This window comes from Heteronotia binoei, chromosome 1 (assembly GCF_032191835.1).
Source record: "Heteronotia binoei isolate CCM8104 ecotype False Entrance Well chromosome 1, APGP_CSIRO_Hbin_v1, whole genome shotgun sequence".
Lineage (NCBI taxonomy): Eukaryota > Metazoa > Chordata > Lepidosauria > Squamata > Gekkonidae > Heteronotia > Heteronotia binoei.
Window position 1 is genome coordinate 57,034,558 of NC_083223.1, and position 22,397 is coordinate 57,056,954.

At 43.2% G+C, this 22,397-nt stretch overlaps 1 non-coding gene across 1 annotated transcript; it reads right to left on the reverse strand.

The window, feature by feature from the left end:
• Nucleotides 1–21,835: 21,835 nt before the first annotated feature.
• Nucleotides 21,836–21,906, reverse strand: TRNAT-AGU (transfer RNA threonine (anticodon AGU)). The gene has a single exon. It is a non-coding gene; the product is annotated as a tRNA-Thr (tRNA).
• Between the last annotated feature and the right edge of the window lie 491 nt (nucleotides 21,907–22,397).

The window sequence follows — 22,397 nt, forward strand, 5'->3', positions numbered from 1 at the left end:
CCACACTTCTCGATCTTGGCAGCATGAGAACAGGACATGCCTCCTCCATCTCTATCATCTTAGCTAGTTAGAGACATTAGGAACCTATCTCTACCCTACCCGATCTAGAATGGAGTTCCTCATAATAAAGAGGTCTTATTAGTTGAATAGGTACAGAGGCTCCATGAGTAACTTTGTTTCTTGCTAGCACACACTGACCGGATGGGCTCTGCTGCGTTGCAAGCTCCTTCTAAGCACTCTGCTACCCTACTAAAATTCCAACACTTCTTTCTGCAGAAATTGCAAGGGTGGATCCAAGCATATATCCCTGTTATTACAATGCTATATTTCTTAAGGACAGCTGCACTATATTTTGCCTGATTGTTGACATTTTTACTCTGCAATCTCAGAACAATTGCAGGCATTAAGCTGGAAAAATTACAATAGATAATGTTTGGCCTATTATAAAGAAATTAGTAGAAATATATAGCAACAAGATGTGTTCATCTGCTTAAAACTCTTTATCATATTGAAGTTCAGCATTAATTTGTGTGTATGTGTGTACATATAGTCTTAGCTTTGTAAATTAAAATCTGTTTTTGCTTTTGCAAAAGCAGCTACACTAAATTAATACTTCAACTTTTCTTAAGTGGAAATGTTTAAAATGCCATTAAAATGGAACAGGCCATTTTTCACTTTGAGAGAAACAGAAAGAAGTTGTTTCATTTCTCACACAAGGTAAGGGGACCAATTAGTCTAAGTCTAATTAATACTTGAATTATGCTCAAGTTGATTTATTCTGTCTAGAGCTGGGCTCAAAAAATACAAACGGCATGTGTTATACAGAGCTTTGTTTATCACTAGTGATACGCTTTTCTAAAGGCAAAGTTAAGGTATAGGCTAGGGTTGATTGGAAGTAAAGCAGGCTTGCCAATCTTCAGGTGAGCCCTGGAGATCTCTCAAAAATACAATGAGTCTTCAGACTTCAAAGATCAGTTTCTCTGTAGAAAATGGCAGCTTTGGAGGGTGGAATAGCACATCACTGTTGAGCTCTCTGCTCTCCACAAACCCCACCCTTCCCAGGCTTAGGCTTGCCTATCCCCAGGTGGGAGCAGGGAATCCCTCATTTCATAGGCTCCTGTCCATCACCAGGCAGTTGTCTTGTTGGGGAAACCCTGCCTCCAATAGCCATGACCCTGCATGATCTCCCCAACATGATGATGTCACGTAGAAGTGATATTATCATGCTGGGGATGTCACATGGTGATGCTCTGGTTTTGGGGCAAAACTCTATAGTTTGAGCTCAATTTTACCATAGAGTTTGCCAAAAAACCAGAGTGGTGTTGTGTGACATCTCCGGCATGTTGATATCACTTCCACATGATGTCACCACACTGGAGATGTTGTGTGTAATGTCCTACCACAACTCCTGGAAAGCCCACTCTCACCCCCTGGCACAAGATAGGGACCTGGCAACCCTACCCAGGCTCCATCCTCAAATATCTAGGAATTTCCCTGGCCACACTATTGGGAGCAACCCAAACTGAGAGGCCCCTTAGCCATACAAGTCAGCAATGCATGGATAACTCAACTCAGACCAACAAGGGATGCTAGTGATTTTCAGGAGGAGGGAGTCTGAGCTAAGCATACTCAGTGTTATCTCTAAAGGGTCTGAGCCAAGTGACTCCTGTAACACTACTGGAGCTCGATGCTGCTTGCTCCTGGCCTCCAGTGGCATCCTCGCCCAGGACATCATCCCCACTAGGAACATTCTTGTAAATTAAACAGCATGTCTGTACCTGGTATTTAGTCAAAACTGCCTTATAATGAGTCAGACCATTGATCTTTCTATCCAGTATTTTGGTTACTTTCCAAAGTCTCAGACAGAGGTCTTTCCCATCCTGTCTGGGAGTGAGGAATCAGTGGTGGTACAGTGGAGACCAGTCTGAAGCCCTGGTTGTAGCAGCCAGTGCTGTTAAAATTGCAGGTCATTTTTGGCAGTGGTGTGTATGTGTGAGGCAGAGCTATACCATGTGCATCTCGCAGCTGTCCCAACCAGGGTGGGGGAGCAGCAGTAAGGCATAGGTGAATATGAAAGCAAAAACCCACCGTCAAGAAGACTTAGTGAGACTGAATCCACTCTATCCCTAATTTACAAAATTAAAACCTATTGTTTGGCACATATTAAAAAGGGGATTGTTCTCTCTTCATAACTACAACAATGATGGTGCAAACCTATGCAGATATTCTGGTCAAATCCCATTGATTTCAATGGGTTTCAGTGGAAATAACTCTGCATAGGACTGCAGAGCCAGTAAAGATAGTCAAATCACCATGTTCAAGCCTCTCAGTACTGCACAATATGCTGCACCATGCAAAGCCAACAAAAAGACAGACAGAGAGAGAAAAGCCTGAATTCTCAAAGCTACATCTGTCAGTCATCACCTTTTACAATATGAAAATTATGGCATGGAACACACATTTCTGTGTTCCATGACACAACAAATACATGTTTTAAAATGGGCAAAATGACTATGATTTCAGCTCCAAAAGGAATCCATCAGTCCAAAAGAAGCTGAGTTACTTTCATTCAGGACATAAAGGAAACACATACCATGAAACCAATACAGAAATAACAGGGTGAGCACCCGGCTTTGAAGGACCTGGAGCAGTGTGTATACTTCAGTGCCCTCTGCTGGGATTTCCAGCTGACGGTAGCAGAAGAAATTATTCACGTTATAGCCCCCCCGAAGATGGCAGAGATTGAACTTGAGACCTTCTGTATGTGTGGCAGGTTTTGCTCCTTGCCTTGAATGGCACATTGCTCTGTATTGTATTGTATATTGTACTTACCAGCTATTGCTTTCATAATAGATAATTACTACGTACTTATGTTGCTGTCTAAGCCCATAGGAATTCTCTTTTTCTTGTACACACACACAGAGGAACAAAACTTGTAACAACATGATTACTTTGCATTGATGGCAATGGTAGATTTTTATACGGTATTGTAGTGAGAGTAGATGAAACTAGATGTGGTAGCATCCTCATGGATGCTATTTGAAAGCACCTCAGTTTGCTGCACTGCAGCCTTGCAGCATTTTTTGAACAGCGTTGTTGTCATTCTGGCAACCACAAGGATGCTGTCAAATCTAGTTCGGCCCTCAGTGGCACTAGTTTACATTATTTTGCACATAGAAAGCCTGTGGTTTGAACCTTGGTACCTCTATGTAAAGAGACAGGCAAGGGAGGACTCTCTATGTAAAGAGACAGTCAAGGAGGACTCTCATCTCCCAGCTTTCTGCTGCAAGGAGCTAGAACTGAGGGAAGGTGGATAAGAAGGGTGCAATAAACCCTCTTCCAGACTGAGGCCAGGGGAACCAGACCATGAGGACTGAAAGAGAAGTAGGAGCTGAGTGTGGTATACCCCAGCATCTTGGTACAGCTAGGGCTGCCAAAGTGTGGGACAAGGTCACTTGCAGGATGGATCTGGGACAAAGCATTCTAAAGCAGGGGTGTTGAACTAATTTATTATGAGGGCAGGATTTGAAATAAATGAGAAGGCAAGGGGGAGGCACCCACTACCAAGATGAATGCAGGAACTCTCTACAGGCAGAAAGCTAGCTGTCGGGGGGGGGGGGAGTTTATTAGCTTGCTGCAGACAGAGGTTATTTTTGGAACAAGAGAGCATTCTGTCTTGCACTGCAACCCAAGCACAAGTTTTCTGCCTTGATCAGAACCAAAAAAGCACCAAAAAAGGTCCACCACAGGGTGGCCGGAATCCCCATGGGAAGGTCTCTGCAAAGGCACTGCTGAAGCTGAGTGGAGATGCTTTAAGATGTCTCCAGGAAGTGTGGAATGTAAAAAGAGATGCTTCAAAATCCCTTTCTTGAAGGCTTTCTCTGGAGCCGTTGTCTCAGAGAATCTCCAGTCTGTGTGAGCAGGGATGGTGGGGCGGCAGGTGTGCTTGGAGGTGCTCAGTGCTGGACCAGTTGCCACTGCTATGCTCGCTCTCACCACCACAGGCATGGGGACAGGGGAGCCCAAGGACTTGAGGTGCCAGAAACCCTGGCTCTGCCCCTGCACAGGCATTTACAGAATCCAGGGAATGTCTATGTTGGAAGGCCGTTCCTATCCTCTCTATGTCTTGGCTCTAAGTTAACAGAATTGCCCATTTTTCGACTAGCCTTTGGTGTAGGGTCTTTAATGACTTTTAGATTTTCAGACATTAGCAGATGGATTGAAAACTGCATTGAAAAATGTCACCTGCTGCTTCCTGAAGGTCAAATGGCACACAGCATAAATATAAGAATTAACTGCAATATAAGACACCTGTTAAATAAAACAACCATCTGTACCACTTTAGCTACATCAAGGAATTTTGATTGTATAAACATTTAATTGAATAAAGCCTGCAACAGGGTAATATAGCTGAAACAAGAAGTGTTTCAGTTCTCTGGGAATAGGAATTATGACTCATTTTTACTACCACTATAGATAATAATATAATAGACACGAATCTACACTTAACAGCATGTTAATGTCTATGGGGCAAAGTAAAATTATTTTCTGCTTCACAAAAAGGTCCTGTGATACAGCTGATAACTCAACATGAAAATGGTGAAATTGAGCTAAGGGGGTTTCATTTTTTCCTTTTGAATCGTTGAATTATGCAGCTAATAAGACACTCAAAATGTATTGAAAGTTTAATGAAATTTACTACAGTTTCACACCGCCTTTTTCTTTTCTAAAGGGTAATTATAACTATGGGAATTCATCACTTTGTAAAAAGAGGTTTAAAACAAATTGCCAAAAAATACAGAAAATTCTTTCCAGGCTTTAAGAATAAATGCAGTGTTTTGTTACTTTGGAGATGTATTTTGTGAAAAAGAGCATCTGCTCAACCCCGCCCCTTCTGCCTCTCTCATAGGAAGCTAATTCCTTTGCTTTTCACTGGATTATAAATTTGAGCTGACTGCATAGCCTGAAGTGGTCAAGGGAATTCATAGCTAGAGTTTAATTTGTAAAGTTGGTTTAATTTGTAGAGCTGTTAGAGTTTATGTATCTCTGTCAGCAGTACAAAGGATCCATTCACCCCTGCAGCTAATTAATAGAAGGGAAATGAACAGTGGATCCATTCTTAGCCTGTGTGAAGTTTGCATAGAGTGAGGAAGACCTGTTGAAATTTTTGTAGTAGAGTTGCATCCATCAGCTTTGTGACAGGAGATTATTGTTGAGTTTTAAAATAATCATACTGCTGGACTTCTCTATTGGGAGGAGAATTCAGAATGTGCTGCAAACTGGTCAGCCTGAAAGTATGAGCCAAGAGCAGAAAATTTCTTTTAACTATGTGTTGATTTAATTCTGGTTGAGTCTGTGATGCATTTTTTAAAACCTTAGAAGTGTTGTACAAGCAGGATAAAAAAATGTGAAGGGTTAATTCTTCACAGAAACAGAGAGTCTTGAGTGATAGGCTGCTCCTAGCAATCTGATTGGTTTGCATCAATTGAGTGAGAAAGACTTGAGAGCTGCTTACTGAGGAGACAGTCAATCAGATTTCTGCCTTGACTGATTTCAGCCTCAGCTGAGAGCAGTTTTACAGACAGAGAACTGGGGGAGAAAGTTGGCAAGAAAGTTTGGGAAGTTAGGGCCAAAGAAAGAGATCTTCTAGTAAGAAGAGAATATTCCTATCGAGTCAAAACAGATAGTTTGATCTGAAGAGTACAGAGATCCCTGGACTGCTATGGTTAGAAACTTCATTTAGAGATCTTAAGAGTCAGTAAAAAACTCAAGATGAGTTCTGGTATTTCAAGAGAAGAGGTTTGGGTATTGGAAAGAGTGCACCAGCCTTCTGGAAACCAAAAGAGTTAGAGAATGCTCATAGAAAGTGTACTGAAGTGTTTGGGGAAAACACTGGAACAAGAGCCTCTCAACATAAAGATTGATGTGAATAGCTTAAGAAACTCTCAGTAGACTGATATATAAGAACTAAAGTCTGCACATGTACTGATTTTACCTCAGAGTTATCTATATTGAGTTACCTCAGAAATTTTAACCCCTGATTTTACCTGACCTTTCCCCTCTTTGTTAAATGAACTACGTTATTATTTTTGAATTTCAAAACATCTTGAGTTCCATTTAAGTTAAGTTAAAGAAGGCTCCCAATCAATCACTCAGGTTTCTGGGCTGAGCCAGCAGCCAAAATATCAGGAAAGAAGAAAACGCATTACTAAGGTAGTTCAGTCAATAAAGGGAAAGAGAAACGGAAGGAAAATCTTGCCTCTGAGGAAGGGAAGTGGACAGGGCCATGACAGATGCATAGATCTGGATTTAGTTCCAGTTCAAGCCATAAACCACAAAAGCACCCTGGTAAGTGGTATGACGCAGTTAAGTCTAATTTGTCGTATAAATTTGCTTATCAGGACACAGATCTTGATCATACAAGATTAAGATGGCCTAAAAGACCATATTAAAAGCCTTGTCACACAACAAAACTAGGCCTGACAGACTTCACTAAGATTAATTCTATGGAGTGGGATCTTTATCTTATATAGATCCACTCAGAATGATATTGAGCGAGTTCAATGCATCTCTCACTTTATCTTTGTGGCATTTGTTCCCCAAGCATGTTTTTGACCTGCTCTAAGCCATCTGGTTTAGATCCTATGACACTATTCTCTTCACACTTCTCTCTGGCCACTGTGATGCTTTCTTTTCTAAAGGGTAACTCAACCACCCACTGAGGCACTCACTTCCTTTTGTGATAACACTTATGTGTATGCAAGAGCAATGCTTTTCAACAAGCCCTTAAACACAAAGAGGCGGCAGAGGAAGTAACCACTGCAGTGGCAGAAAGCCTCCCCAGTGGATGGAGAGAAGCATGAGGGAAACAGTAGTGTCATACAATCCAAGCCTCTGACACTTATGTCCTCATCTGCCATGATTTCATGTGAATGTTGTGCTTTATTTTTTATAAAATTATTTGTTGTCTGGATGCTAGGACCCCACCCTTTCTGAACCTGCATTGCTTCATGATAGGTAGCAGTAGACTAGGAGCTTCACTTTACGCCAGGAATAAAACTTAAGCCAGCAATTCTTTAAGCATGCCAGTGAGAGGCAACAGAAGGATGTTTTTCTTCCATATGATAGGTTCTTTTAGTGTGTGTTGAGGTTGAGTTGCTAAGTAGGCTGCACTCATACTGACACATGTCTCCCTGACAACACACAGTAACAGTGGGGGGCAAGCTCTGATAAACATTTTAAAATGCCTGTTGAGCATTTGTGAGTGTTTGGCAGGTTTGCCTATAAAAACATGAGTGGTTCAGGTCAAGCCTTGGGATATTTTGCCATCACTATGCACATGATGAATGAGCCAGCTGAATCATTAATTGGAAATATAAATTGCAGTTCAGTGAACTACTACAAACCTTTCTTATCTGGGTTGTGCAGGAGCATCAAAATCATTATATCTACTTGTGTGGGGGAATTATTCAGATAATCTATTAGCCACATGCATGACATAGTCCAGGCTGTTAAAATCAACACAGCTGGCCTTGCATAAAATGACGGTGTGAATCAGTCTCTAGCTGGAGAGAAAATACTATTCTGGTGATGATCTGAGATAACAGTTGTCTTTACATTATTAGTAAGTGAAATCTAGTTGGAAAGGTTATTTTTGTTGTTGTTAAAAGTAATTCTGGGAGCAGATTTTTTATCCATTTGGTTTTGATCAGCCAAATTACAACAAGACTTAAAAAAAAAAAAAAAGGTAAGGTCCAGGTTCCCCAGAATACTAAATACTCAGTGTGACACTTCACAGCTATGCAGATAACTCTCTATCAGGACCTTTTGAGTTTGGGGAAATAGTGTGTATGTGGAGCAGGAACCCCTTCTCCCCAATGCTGTCGTCGTAAGTCAAATTGGGGCCCCACAGGCTGTAAAAATGGCATTCCCTGTAGGTGCTGTGTGGCTGTGAGAAAGCAAATTCTTAGACTCAGCCTGTTTTTTTTAAAAAAGTCCCACATAGTTAGATATGTCGGTGTGTATAAGTGATTGGTCTCACAAAAGAAGAAAGAGAGGGAAAAGCCTCGTGGAAGCTCCTTATACAAGCAGCTAGCAAACAACCAAAACAAAACCCTCTACACTCTTTTGGAGGATAATATCAAACCATGTATTTAAAGATTCATCACCTATGGACTCATATGCTTCACCTGACATTTGGGAAGTGTATTTTAAGAAGATATTTGAAGACTCTCATATGATCATCTTCCCCAAAAGTTGGAAGACCTTCCTATATGGCCCCCAGTAACCACAGGAGATCTCTCATAAATCAGCTCAAAAGAGGAAAAGCCCCTGGGGTAGATTGTATTCCTCCTGAGCTTCTAAAGAACAATATAGAGTGGTGGGCACCACTGTTGGCATCACTCTTTGCATGTATTGACACCTCTGGACATATATTTAAATACTGGGGTTTAGCAATCATAGTCCCTTTTTTAAAAAGATGGCAGAGGGAGGATCTGACAAATTACAGGCCAATTAGTTTGCTTAATAGTATAGCCAGACTTTAAGCTAGTCATCTTACAGAAAAGTTTAAAAGCTGGTTAGAGCAAAGCAATCTATTAGCAGAAGAGCAAGAAAGGTTTAGGGAAGGAAGAGACAACACTGACCATAGCTTGATATTACAACATCTAATAGAAAATGTGACTTCCCTATATGCTGCCTTCGTAGACTTGAAGGCAGCTTTTGATTTTATTTCGAGGACTAAACTTTGGGTAAAATGAGAGAGAATATGTTTTTATATTTAATATGTGCATTGATAACAATGCCACCCTCAAAGATAGATGTAATAAGAAAGGTCATCTTACAAATACAATTACCACTACTGAGGGAATTAAAGAAAGCTGTATTTTGGAATCACTACTTTTCATTTTTTACATCAATGATATGGTTATCTAAGTGATCCAGACTTCTATCCCTCTAAGATACAAGATCATCAGATCTCAGTGTTATTACATGCTGATGCCATAATTCTATCAAGAACTTCAATGGGTTTGAAAGACCATTAGAGATGTTTGCAATCATAGTCCCTTTTTTAAAAAGATGGCAGAGGGAGGATCTGACAAATTACAGGCCAATTAGTTTGCTTAATAGTATAGCCAGACTTTAAGCTAGTCATCTTACAGAAAAGTTTAAAAGCTGGTTAGAGCAAAGCAATCTATTAGCAGAAGAGCAAGAAAGGTTTAGGGAAGGAAGAGACAACACTGACCATAGCTTGATATTACAACATCTAATAGAAAATGTGACTTCCCTATATGCTCATCTGAGATCATCTGACAATAAATTACCCACCCACCCCCAAAAAATGGCATTTGGGAGAAGATCAAAAACTTGGGTATGGGAAATAAATGACCATATAATAAACAGGTAGCCAGTTTTAAGTATTTGCAGGTGGTACTACAAGCTTCCAGCTTGAGAAAGGCAGATCATGATTATGTAGCCAATGTTGGACAAAAAGCTGCCCATAATATAATTAAGTTTCTATGCACAAAGGGTTGTCATTTTATTTCAGCAGCTTTTAAATTATTTCAGGTCAAAACACTGATACAGATTTTATATAGGATCATGAGAGGGCCATCTTCCTCATGGTTTCTACATCTGGAATGAGTGTAATCAGGGGTCATTTTATAGAAAAATAGGTGGTGGAGCTCATCCAGGGATTGTTATGCAGCTGCACCTACTATTCAATGGACAAGGAGGTGGAACTCTCAGAAGGAGGAGGTAGAACTCTCAGAAAAGTTCAGAAGCTGCACTCCTGTGAGCTCCCACTGAATCTGAGGCCTGAGTGTAATCAAACTTTCTGAGAGCTGCCCTTCACCTGCCCTAATTTTGTTTAGAATGCTAACATATTCCTGGAAATGTCTGCACATGGTAAAACTTGAAGCCAGGGTGTCCCTTACCTCATTTAATCTTTGGTTAAAGTTAGATCTAGAACATTGGGACTTAACTCCTCTGATATTTAATGATAGTCATTAGTCAACTTGGCTAAAGGCAGTTAAAATAAGCTGAAGATTTTGGGGTTTTCTCCTTTTTCTGTCCTGGAACTTGGATACTAACAGGCAAAACCAAATATGAAACAAATGGTGTTAGATACTGAGTAGTAGACAGATCTAGAGAGATCACCAGCTTTTCTGTCCACGAACAGCTCCAGATATGTCATTTAACCAGCTGCTTATCTCTCTCATTTGGAGATACCAAGTCACAGGAGAACATTTACACTTGCTAGAAATCAAGCTCTCCCCTCAGCAGTTCTAGAAGGGCAGTATAAAATTTTTTCTGATTGAAAAAAGATTATGTCCTTGTAGATCAGGGGAGATTTAAATTATAGAACATGTTTTATTTCACTGTATTAAGTTTATCTCCTATAATTAGAAGATACCCTGGCCATCCTGAATCAGTGTATACTAGAACAGTGCTAACTGATGAAAATTTGCTGGTTTTAGTGAGTAGTGCGAAGTTTATTGCAGCCGCTTACAGAATTTGACAGATAAAGAAGGTTTGAGAAATGTTAAAATTGTACTTTTAAATATTTTAAGTATTTTATTATTGCTTTAAATACTATATCTATTAATAGTTATTTTTTTTAAAAAATCTGGAGTATATGAATCTGTTTTATTCTGCACTGGTCAAGAACCATTTTGATAAAGATTGATTGATTAATATCTCAGGACTAGACTTAAGGAACTTTGAGGAATCTAAGTGCCAAACACCCATTTACTCAACTGATCTCCATATTATATTTTCTGCATTCAGTGGAATGTCTATAGGGCACTTTCCTAGCCTGTTTTGTTTTGCTTTTGTCCTTGTGATGTAATACCATGGTACAAGATTTTTATTTTATTTTATTTTTTTGCTATTATAGGAAGAAGCAAATACATTTTAAGTTTATGATAAAATATCCACACAGTATAGAGGCTTGGCTTTAAATACAGCCATTGTTTACTTCATTCTATAGATGACCATATGGTTTTTTACTTTCAATGGCATTCATTAGTTGCTGTAGCAGTACCGTTGAGTTGTCTCACTGTTTTATTGCAAGTGTTTCTTCATCAACAGCTGTCAATAAGTTCTGAAAGTGATTCCATAGATTTTAAAACACAGATGCAGGACACCTAAAAATATTAGGGTTAGACTGCTTTGATGCAACTTTGTAGCAGGCTTTTATCTGAGATCAGACTCCTATTCTGGATATTGTGACGATAAATCTTCCAGGTATGACAAGATAGCCAGATGGACTTTAGTGGAAACTATGAAGATGAGAATACTGGAATGCCCAAACAGATAGAGATCCTTTGCTGCTAAGGATAAAACTTGAGAACCAGGATGGTGTAAGGGTCAGAGTGTTAGATGAGGATCAGGGAGACCCAGGTTTGAATTCCCACTCTGCCATGGAAATTCAGTGGGTAACCCTGGGGCAGTCACTCTCTCTTAGCCTAACCTACTTCACAAGTGGATTTGTGAGGATAAAATGGAAGATGATAAAAGGACATTATAAGCTGCATTCAGTTCCCATTGGGAGAAAACCAGGCTCTAAATAAATATAATTGCCCCCCCAAGTCAGAACGAAGAGTCAGACACAAGGTATTGGTATAACTAAGGGCCACTTTATTAAGTATAATAATAAACGGCAAGGGCAACCAGAACTGCAGCCTGGTCAGGGCCAGAGATCTCAACAGATCATTCCCCTGCCAATAGCGAGCGAGCGATCCAGCCCCTAGCCGGAGCTGGGTGTCACAGCTCCCACGAGGCCGGCCCAGCAAGGAGGCAAGCCCCAGAGAGCCCAACCACCAGACGTATATCTCAGTGGAAGGCCCCCTCTAGTCGAGCCTCCAGGACGGTCTGCATTCTCCCACCCCGAGTCATCAGACCCAAAGGCTGATCCTGCCAGACCCCTAACTCCCCAAAAGGGGGATGCTTTCTGGTCCTCCCCTAGCCGCATAGTACCGTAAACCCAGTAAAACCTGCCAAACTAAAGTGACCAACCTATTTAACAGCACCTTCCTATAGCCAAATCCACAATCCACTGACCTGCTATGTAGAGAAGGTGAAAAAACACCCCAGCAAACAGCCAATCAGCTGGAGAGCAAAAAATTCCAACCCAGCCCCCCAAACCATGAGGCGACCAGCACTTGCCTACATAACAAACAGGGCGGGCGGAAGGGCCGAACTTCAGCCGTGGACTGAGATAGAGTGCGGATGGTCCTGCCATTACTACAGCAAAGCCCCGCCCCCTCCAAAGCATGCCCAAACGGGCTGCAAAAGTCTTCCCTTCCCTTCCAGGGAGGCAAACACGTTCCTGCAGCCTAGTAGCATTGCTGCTGGCTGATAGAAATGGATTGCCCCCCAAGTCGGAATGAAGAGTCACACATAAGGTATTGGTATAACTAAGGGCCACTTTATTAAGTATAATAATAAATGGCAAGGGCAACCAGAACTGCGGCCTGGTCAGAGCCAAGGGTCTCAACGGACCCTGCCATTAGTGGGTGAGAGACCCAGCCCCCAGCCGGAGTTGTGTGTCACAGCTCCCGCCAGGCCAGCCCAGCCCAGCAAGGAGGCAAGCCCCAGAGGGCCCAACCACCAGATGCACATCTCAATGGAAGGCACCCTGTAGTTGAGCCTCCAGGATGGTCTGCATTCTCCCACTCTGGGTCATCAAACCCAAAGGCTGATCCTGCCAGACCCCTAACTCCCCAAAAGGGGGATGCTTTCTGGTCCCCCCCTAAAATGGCTGCTGCCACAGCAGTACCTAAAATGGCCACCGCCCTGTAAGAAGGAAAGCCCTCGGAATATGCTTGCCAATCCCCAGGTCCCAGCGGGGGTTCTTTCGCTTTCCCAGGCTCCTTCCAACCCCCAGTCAGCTGGCCAGCGGGGGGAAGCCCCGCCCCCACAGGACCATGTGCCTTTCCACCTCCAGAGGCTTCAGTCTCCAGTTGAAAGGCTTCCTCTTGGAATGGGGTGTCTATGTTACTTTGAAGAAGTTGGCAGCAACTCATGAGTAGAGAGGCCAATCCCTCGCTTCAGAGTCGCCAGAAACAGTGGGGGGGGGGGACGTCTGCTGAGCACTTCATTATTCCCTATGTAGAGATCGATTCTCATAGGTTATAATGGGGAATTGATCTGGAGGTTTCGGGGGCTCTGGGGGGCTGTTGTCTAAGGTAGAGGCACCATATTTTCAGTATAGTATCTAGTGCCTCTCCCCAAAATACCCCCCCAAGTTTCAAAATGATTGGACCAGGGGGTCCAATTCTATGAGCCCCAAAAAAGGTGCCCCTATCCTTCATTATTTCCTATGGAAGGAAGGCATTTTAAAAAGTGTGCTGTCTCTTTAAATGTGATGGCCAGAACTCCCTTGGAGTTCAATTATGCTTGTCACACCCTTGCTTCTGGCTCCAACCCCAAAGTCCCCAGATATTTCTTGAATTGGACTTGGCAACCCTATCAGGGAAGCTAAAAATAGGTGCAGCAAAAATGGCCCCTGCTCTAAAGCACCTAAAATGGCCGCCTACCTACTCGAGAAGAAAGAAGAAGCAAATATGGCTGACCCAGCCCAACTAAGCCCACCAGGCTGAAATGGCTCACAATAAAAATCCCCCTAATGTCCTACAAAATGTAAGATAAGGGGCTTTCACATCACCTGCTCTTCTACCAGCAGATAAAAAGCCAGTACTAAGGACAAAAAAATCTGCAAGCTAAGGGGGGGGGGGGGCACTGGCCATAAAAAGCAGCTCAATAAGGCTGCCAAACACTGCCCACCACACTGCTCAAATTAGCCCTTCCCTTCCATCCTGGAGGGGGGGGGAGAGAAGGAGGGGTTTCAAACAAGCTATTTATAAAGTTGGCTGTCCCAGCCCCTATCTCTTTATGCACACTGCAAAAACCACCTTATCAGCCACCCAATCAGAAGCCTTGATCTCAAGGCCAATGCCGCCATCACCTCCACAGAGCCACTGCCTTCCTGCCTTATCAGCGATCCGATCGCTGATCGGATCGCTGATAAGGGAATGGACAGGGCCGAAGGAGGAGCAAATGAAAATGCTTTTCCTAGCCCTCCGATCGCTAACAGCCACAAGAACGGCCAGGAGTGATAAAAGACAATCCCCTCAGTCCCCGGCACTGAAACTGACAAGGAAAAGCAGGAGCCAGCATGCAGTGCTCCTGCTCTCCCAAATTTCAGCCCTGGACTGAGATAGGTGGCGGATGGTCCTGCCATTACTACAGCAAAGCCCCGCCCCCTCCAAAGCATTCCCAAATGGGCCACAAAAGTCCTCCCTTCCCTTCCAGGGAGGCAAATATGTTCCTGCAGCCTAGCAGCATTGCTGCTGGCTGCTAGAAATGGAATCCTTCCCTACTCCTAATATCTTTAAAATTTATATGCCAGGGACTAAACCTGGGAGCATATGTTCTGCCATTGACCCAAACTCAATGGGAGGGACCTCAACATCTCGTGGCTGCATACCCCTGAAGGAGGAGGGACAAGAAGAACAGAGTCTTTTTGTTACTTTTCCTTGCCCCATCTGGAGTTAGGGCAGGTAGCTTCTGACAGCAACTCTTGCCTACCTCACCTTGCTTGGTCCAGAGGGGGTGTGTGAGAAACAGCGGTTTTGGGTCCCATCCTGGACTTTTGTCCAGGGTCCCTGATTCACTAAGACTGCCCTTGTTTCTTGTTCTAGTACTGCATAACCTCTGAAGTCTGTCTATTGCTGGCTGAGAAGCTAAGTGGTGCCGGTGCTAGGCTCCTGCCGATTAAGAACTTTGCCACCACACCTTGCAGTTCTGCTCTGCTCTGCTCTGGAAAAGGAGTGAAGTGGTTGCTATAGTGGGCAGCCTGCTGTGACTGTGCAGAGACTACCATCAGTGAGACACGGAGGGAAAATAGAAAGAGACACCTACAACTGCTTTGGCCGGCCCAGCAGAGCAGAGATGAGCCTCGGACTGGAGTGAGTGGCTGCCAGGCAACGGGCAGGAGGCACAGACCCAAGCGGGGAGCTGAACAAGGAGGTGTGGAATGGCGAGTGGCAGAGCCAATGTTAGTCGTGACGGTGGAGCGCTCATGGTGGTTGGGAGGGGCTTTCAATCCCCCCCTTCCTCCCTCCCTCTTCTGGTGATGAGGAATCATCTTCGACTCTGCAGCCGCCCTGGCTTGCCCCCCCCCCCAGCTTTGCTGAGCCACAGCTTGGTGCACCTCGGACTCTGATGGTGAAGAACTTGCGGTGTTCGGGAGGGGCTTTCAATCCCCCTACCCCCCCTCTTCAGCTGACGAGGAATAATCTTCGACCCTGCAGCCACCCCGGCTTGCCCCCCCCCCCCGCTTGGCTGAGCCACAGCTTGGCACGCCTTGGACTCTGATGGTGAAGAGTTTGCGATGGTCGGGAGGGGCTTTCAATCCCCCTCCCCCCTTTTTTAGCTGACGAGGAATCATCCTCTATCCTGTAGCTGCCCCGGCTTGCTTCCCAGCTTGGATGGGGTTGGCTTGGACGGGGCTTGACTTGGAGCGGTGGTGTGTGCTCCTGCCAAGACTGCACGCACACAAGCATATACTGTAGCACTTTAACTATAATGCACTTTATTCCCATTTCTATTTTACACTATTGCCTATTGCTGATAATGTGCTATTAATTAATTATCTATTTATGGTTTAGCTGCTAAATTTAATGGAACCTAACTTATTAGTGGTTGATTGATGTGGGATGAATGAAATTGGGAGATGTATTAATCTGGGAGAATTAAATGTGGGTTTAATTATTAATTATTATTAATTAGCTATTAGGAAATTGATTTACTGGCTATTTGTTGGAGTATGAATTGGAGTAAAAGAGGGTTTAGAACTTAACTAGCTTAAGCAATTATTATTAGCTGATTGATTGAGGGACCAGGTTAAGGGTTTAGTATTAATCGGCCATTTAGGGTAGGTTAAATTGGCAGGGTTGATAAAGTGATTGGGGGAGAGCTCTTAGTTAGCAAGGGCAGTGGTGACAGAGACAGAACTAGCATAGGACTACTACAGGCTATCTGACACTGGTTGGAGGTAATTGTGGAGACCAGTGGGGGGATGACCGGACTGGGGATTCCAGTACTCCTGGGGAGGGGAAGATATGATGGTGGGAACAGACAGAAATGTAATGAAAGGTGGCCGAGATGTGTGGGCGCTCGGCACCCTTCTAGTCTGTGTCCCATCCCAAGGGTGACAGGGGGTGGGGACAGCTTGAACTACCCGCCTCTGTCACTGGTGTTATGCAATGCCAGGTCCATAAATAATAAGACCGCAATCCTTCGGGACTTTCTGTGTGAACAGGATATGGACCTGGCATGCGTGACTGAGACCAGGGTATGTGAAGGGGAGATGGTAGCCCTCTCCCAGGTAGCCCCCCCAGGATACTCAGTCTTTCACCAGTCACGGATTAGTGGGCAGGGGGGGGAGGAGTGGCATTATTCATACGGGAGGCTTACTCCTTCAGGGTGCTACCGGTGCCAGAGATCAACGGCATTGAATGTGCAGGTCTGAAGTGGGATGTAGGAGAGGGGTTGGTGATCTGGCTGGTGTACCGGTCGCCTAGTGCACCAGCCAGCGCCTTACTGTCCCTGATGGAGGCCACAACAGGCTGGGCATTGGAACACCCAAGGCTTTTAATCCTGGGTGATTTCAACATCTATGCCGATGATGCGGACTCCAATCGGGCGACGGACCTAGTGTCATCCATGGCTACGCTAGGACTCTCTCAATTTGTAGCCACACCCACTCACCAGGCCAGGCACATGCTGGATTTGATCTTTGCGTCGGGGGTTACAGTGACCTGAATTACTGCTGATGCGGTGCCATGGTTGGACCACTATGCCCTGAAGGCCCGCATGGATGTGCCACCCCAAACCTGTCTAGGCGACGAGTGTATTTTAGCTCGCCCAAGGAACCTAATGGACCCACTACAGTTCCAGAGGAAACTGAGGGATCCCTGGCCCCCTGGCGACTCGCTCGATGACATGGTTGAGCTATGGCAAAATTAGCTCACCATGGCCATTGATGAGATAGCTCCTCAGCATCCTCTGCGCCCCCAAGAAAAGATGGTGCCATGGTATAATGCAGATTTGCGATCGATGAAATGGAGGCTCAGACGACTAGAGAGGCAATGGCGGTGGACTCACGACAAAGCAACCAGAGCATCTTATAGAGAGTATATGAGATCCTATGGGATGGCAGTCAAGGCCACAAAGAAAACTTACTTTGCGGCCAAGATTGCATCCGCGAATTCACGCCAAGCACAATTATTTAGTATCATTCAGACTCTTACAACTCTGCCACAAGGCAAACCAAACTATAGGGAATTGGAAATAGGCTGTGAGGCTTTTGCAACATTTTTCATGGATAAAGTCTCGTTGTTCTGCCGTAACCTCCCTGCCACAATTGAAACAGTAAGTGAACTCGAGGCTCCATGCCTGTTTTTAGGGTCAGTTTTAGACAGTTTTGGAACACTCAGCTTGGAGGAAGTTGACAGAATCCTCTCAACTGTACGCCCAACAACATGCAATTTGGACCCTTGCCCATCCTGGCTGATTAAAGCTTGCCGGATGGAGCTTCAATATCCTGATATCGGTGCCTAAAGTCAAGAGCTTGGGGGTGCTACTGGAGCCCAAATTGGCTATGGAGGCCCAGATAGCAGCCACTGCGAGATCCGCCTTTTTCCATCTTAGGCGGGCACGACAGCTGGCACTCTTCCTAGAGCACAGCGACTTAGCATCAGTGATTCATGCTACGGTCACCTCGAGACTAGACTAGTGTAATGCCCTCTACATGGGGCTGCCCATGTCTCGAATCTGGAAGCTGCAGCTGGTGCAGAATGCTGAGCCAGGCTGCTACTGGGTCTCTCTATTCGGGATCATGTGCAGCAGGGGCTGCGGAGACTGCAATGGCTGCCAATAGTATTCCGGATTCGCTACAAGGTGCTGGTTATTACCTTTAAAGCCCTATATGGCTGAGGTCCTGTCTACCTTAGGGACCGTCTCTCCCCACATATTCCCCAGAGGCTACTGAGATCTGGATCACAAAATCTATTAGAAATCCCCGGGCCGAGGGAGGCGAGATTAAAGGCTATCAAAGAAGGAGCCTTCTCTATTGCTGCCCCCCACTGGTGGAACCAACTCCCTGATGATGTTAGAGCCTTGCGGGACCTTGCCCAATCAGCAAGGCTTGTAAAACAACACTTTTTCGAATGGCCTTCAACTAAAGTACAGAGCTGCTTAACATCATGGTATGGAACTTAGCACCAAAACTGTTTTTAAAATCTGTTCAATATTTAAAGTGTAATTGTTAATTTTAATTGATCTTACTGTAATTGTTTTTATTGCTTTATGGTTTTATTGTGGATATTTAATGATGTTGTTAGCTGCCCTGAGCCTGCTTCGGCGGGGAGGGCGGGATATAAATGCGGAAAATAAATAAATAAATAAATAAATAAATAAATAAATAAATAAATAAGGTGCCTGTTTTATTTTATGCAGCCTGATTCTGTGAATATTTATTCAGAAATAAATCCCACTGTGTTCAATGGGGCTTCCTCCCAAGGAACATGTATATAGGATCATAGCTGTAGTTTTAATAGATCCAACCATCATTAATTACTAATGGTAATTAAGACCAGGCTTATCTTTATTTGGCATTTCAAATGCTGAGGCAGCAGTGGTCGTGTATCACAATAACAGTTGCTGTCCTCCTCTGCATTTGCTTTTGTGATTGGTTATATGCGAGCATGCAGGTATTTTGGAACTAAATAGATAGCGCCATGGAAGGGCAATGGCACTTACCTGAGTGCTTGATTTGAGCATGTGGGATAACACAGGTGAGTCCTGCAGACCAGGATGTTGATCCTGACAATGGAAAGATATTTCCCTGTCAAAGTTAGAAATAATTTAAAAACCATTGGTGTAGGCAATGAGTGATAGTTTTTGTCAATTGGATATGATGAATCTCTTCATTTTGTGTGAACTGCAGAATTAAATCTGAGTGATCAGTTGATTGAAACCAGACTGTTCAGTGCTTAAACTCATGCCAGCTTTTATTAGGGATAAAAACTCAGATTTTTATGGCAGACAAAAACCATAAGGTATTAGAAAGATAGGTTATGAAAGAATCAATTTGTAATTAATTAGTCCATTACTTTCCAGTGCATATTTTTCATCAAACTTGAATGCCACTTTTTTCCTTAACTCAAAAAAACTTGCAATTTTGAATAGGAAAAAATGTAAAACTGACAGGATATTAGAGAACATAATACAGGCAACCGGTAGGTCATGGTTTACAGTGTTCACAAGTGTAATACCTAAAAAAGTGTTACTATATATCAAAGACAGCAAGTTAAGTCAATAATGTTACTAATGTATGCCATACTTTTCAGAATGAAAAGCTTTTGTCCTCATACTACATTATCATGATGCCGATGTGACTGTTAAGTAAAAAATTCCTGTCATAGCACTGAAATAGCACTGGAAATCTTTAAGGAGCTCATGAAAATGATTTTTTTAAAAAAAAGATTTTAATGTGAAAGTGCAAATGCACAACTACTGACTCTAATCATGACAAGTTGTTCAGCTTTGATTCCCTGAAAGCAAAAACAGAGAAAAAAAAGTTTGTTTTCTTCGGTGTCAGATATTACATCTATATTTGTATCTTTGCTTTCAAAAATCCTGTCAACTCTTACTTCACTGTTTCCCTGCTCCTGTTCATAATTGTTATTACATTGAACAATCACCAGAGATTGCAGTGCAGATCGTTGTGGCACCCAACGTTTCCTTCTTTCAATTTTGAAAATAGACCACTTATTCCTGTCTTTCATTTCCCATTGTATAGTCGATTGCTTATTACTTTTGTGACATAACTATTCCACTTTGTGACACCTTTGCAATTGGCCTAAAAGCTTTTTTTTTTAAAAAAATCAAGCATTTGGGGCTAATATGATTCTTGCTTCTATAGATTTGACACTTTCAGTAACATAAGATATGTTAGCTTTTATTTCTATTTACAGATATTGTGCTGACTGCTTGTCGACATCCTTCTGCATCTGATTGTCCATGGATCCACACTAAATTATCCATTAACAGAAAACATTTTGAAAAGCAGAATGGAAATTTCCTGCCATCCACTGAGCTCCCTCCAAATTGTCCTTATTCTCCACAGAAGCAGATCATTGGGCTGCAGTGGGAGGCAGAAAATTTCCATTCTGCTGTTGGAAGCTGCACTGGCACATGAGAGCGAGCATGGGGGTTGGAGCCAAAGTCCGATTTCCATTAACAGAAGGCACTTTTGCCAAAGCCATGGGAATTCTACCTCCAGCTGCAGTCCACTACTCTGATCTTGGGGACAACTTGAATCATTTCAGGGAATTCAGTGGGGTGCTTCTGGAAGGGAGTGGCAGAAAATTTCCATTCCATTGGCAGAAGTGCCTTCTGTTAATAGAAACTCGTCTTTGGCTTCACCTCTATACTCACTCTCATGTGCCTGTGCAGCTCTGGAGATCTTCTTGGAAATTTTACTACTTGTGTATGTGGCTTGATTAGGTATTGTGAGGAACCCCAGAGCATAGGTGAGAAGTCAAGTTTGCAGACACTTCTGGAGTATCTTGGAGGGTTGACACCAGCATGTAAAATATCCTGAATGAGATGTCCTCTCATGTGGCAATATTCAGTTGTTCAATGAAGCAAACTATTTACTGTTCATCTTATGTGAAAGAAGAACAAATTGCCAGTTGCACTTCATAATTTCACACAGACAGGGTATATGAAGAGAAAATTCAAGGTAAGCAAACTTGAAGGGAGAGTGTGTAGTGTGTGTGTAGAATGATGGTAGATAACAGGCTACTGAGACAAGCCAACTAAAGAAGAGGCTCAGAAGAATTTTATTAACATGATACAGGAACAATTTAATGCTGGTTATAGAGAAAGAATGGCGGTGGGTCAAGAGTCCATGTATTTGATGGGAACAGGACACAGATGGCATTTTGTATATTGATCTGAACTACCATGCTTAGACAATTCCTTGCATAGAATGAGCAGATTCAGGTGGGTAGCCATCAATGTTCCCTCTAAGCTGAGTTAGCCCACAGTTTTTAAGCCTCCAGCTCACACTTTTTTTGTCTCAGCTCAAGAAGGATGGCCCCATAGCAAACTAATTTATGCAGTAGCCAAATTGCTCACTCACAACTTTAATGCTAGTAGCTCACAAAGGAGAATTTTTGCTCACAAGTCTCCTCAACTTAGAGGGAGCATTGGTAGCCATGTTGGTCTGAAGCAGCAGAGAACAAAGACTTGAGTCCCATGGCACCTTTAAGTCCAACGAAGTTTTATTCAAAGTATCAGCTTTTGTGTACATGCACACTTCTTCAGATACATTGAATAAAGCTTTGTCATTCTTAAAGGTGCCACTAGGCTCAAACTTTGTTCTTATAGAATCAAACAATTATTCAATGTTTACATGCCAGTCATTAGCTTTAGTTTCTTTAGTTTTCTCTAACTTTGTAAAAGTTTGGTACTAACTCAATTATCAGAATAATGTTACATAATATCAATATAATGGCTTGAGTTTCTCTGGACTATTTTTATTATTTTATTTTTATTTTATTAGATTTATATCCCGCCCTCCCATAACTTGTATTTTTAAAAAATACAAGAGGGAACATGAACATATGACCATATGAAGCTGCCTTGTACTGAATCAGACCCTTGATCCATCAAAGTCAGTATTGTCTACTCAGACTGGCAGCGGTTCTCCAGGGTCTCAAGCTGAGGTTTTTCACACCTATTTGCCTGGACCCTTTTTTGGAGATGCCAGGGATTGAACCTGGGACCATCTGCTTACTAAGCAGATGCTCTACCACTGAGCCACTGTCCCTCCCATACGAAACATGCAAGGACTTGTGGAATGCATCTCATTCCCCCCTCTCCCACTATTTTCTTTTTTCCATTTCCTGAAAGCCCCCATATCCTCTCCCCCTTTTTTTTTGCTTCATTCTCTTCTAGTATTGCAGTCTCCAAATGGGACTTGTAGAAGAAGAAGAAGAAGATATTGGATTTATATCCCGCCCTCCACTCCGAAGAGTCTCAGAGCGGCTCACAATCTCCTTTACCTTCCTCCCCCACAACAGACACCCTGTGAGGTGGGTGGGGCTGGAGAGGGCTCTCACAGCAGCTGCCCTTTCAAGGACAACCTCTGCCAGGGCTATGGCTGACCCAAGGCCATGCTAGCAGGTGCAAGTGGAGGAGTGGGGAATCAAACCCGGTTCTCCCAGATAAGAGTCCGCACACTTAACCACTACACCAAACTGGCTCTCCAGTTAGATATCCTGGAATCATAACAGATCTACCAGCTACAGAGATCAGTT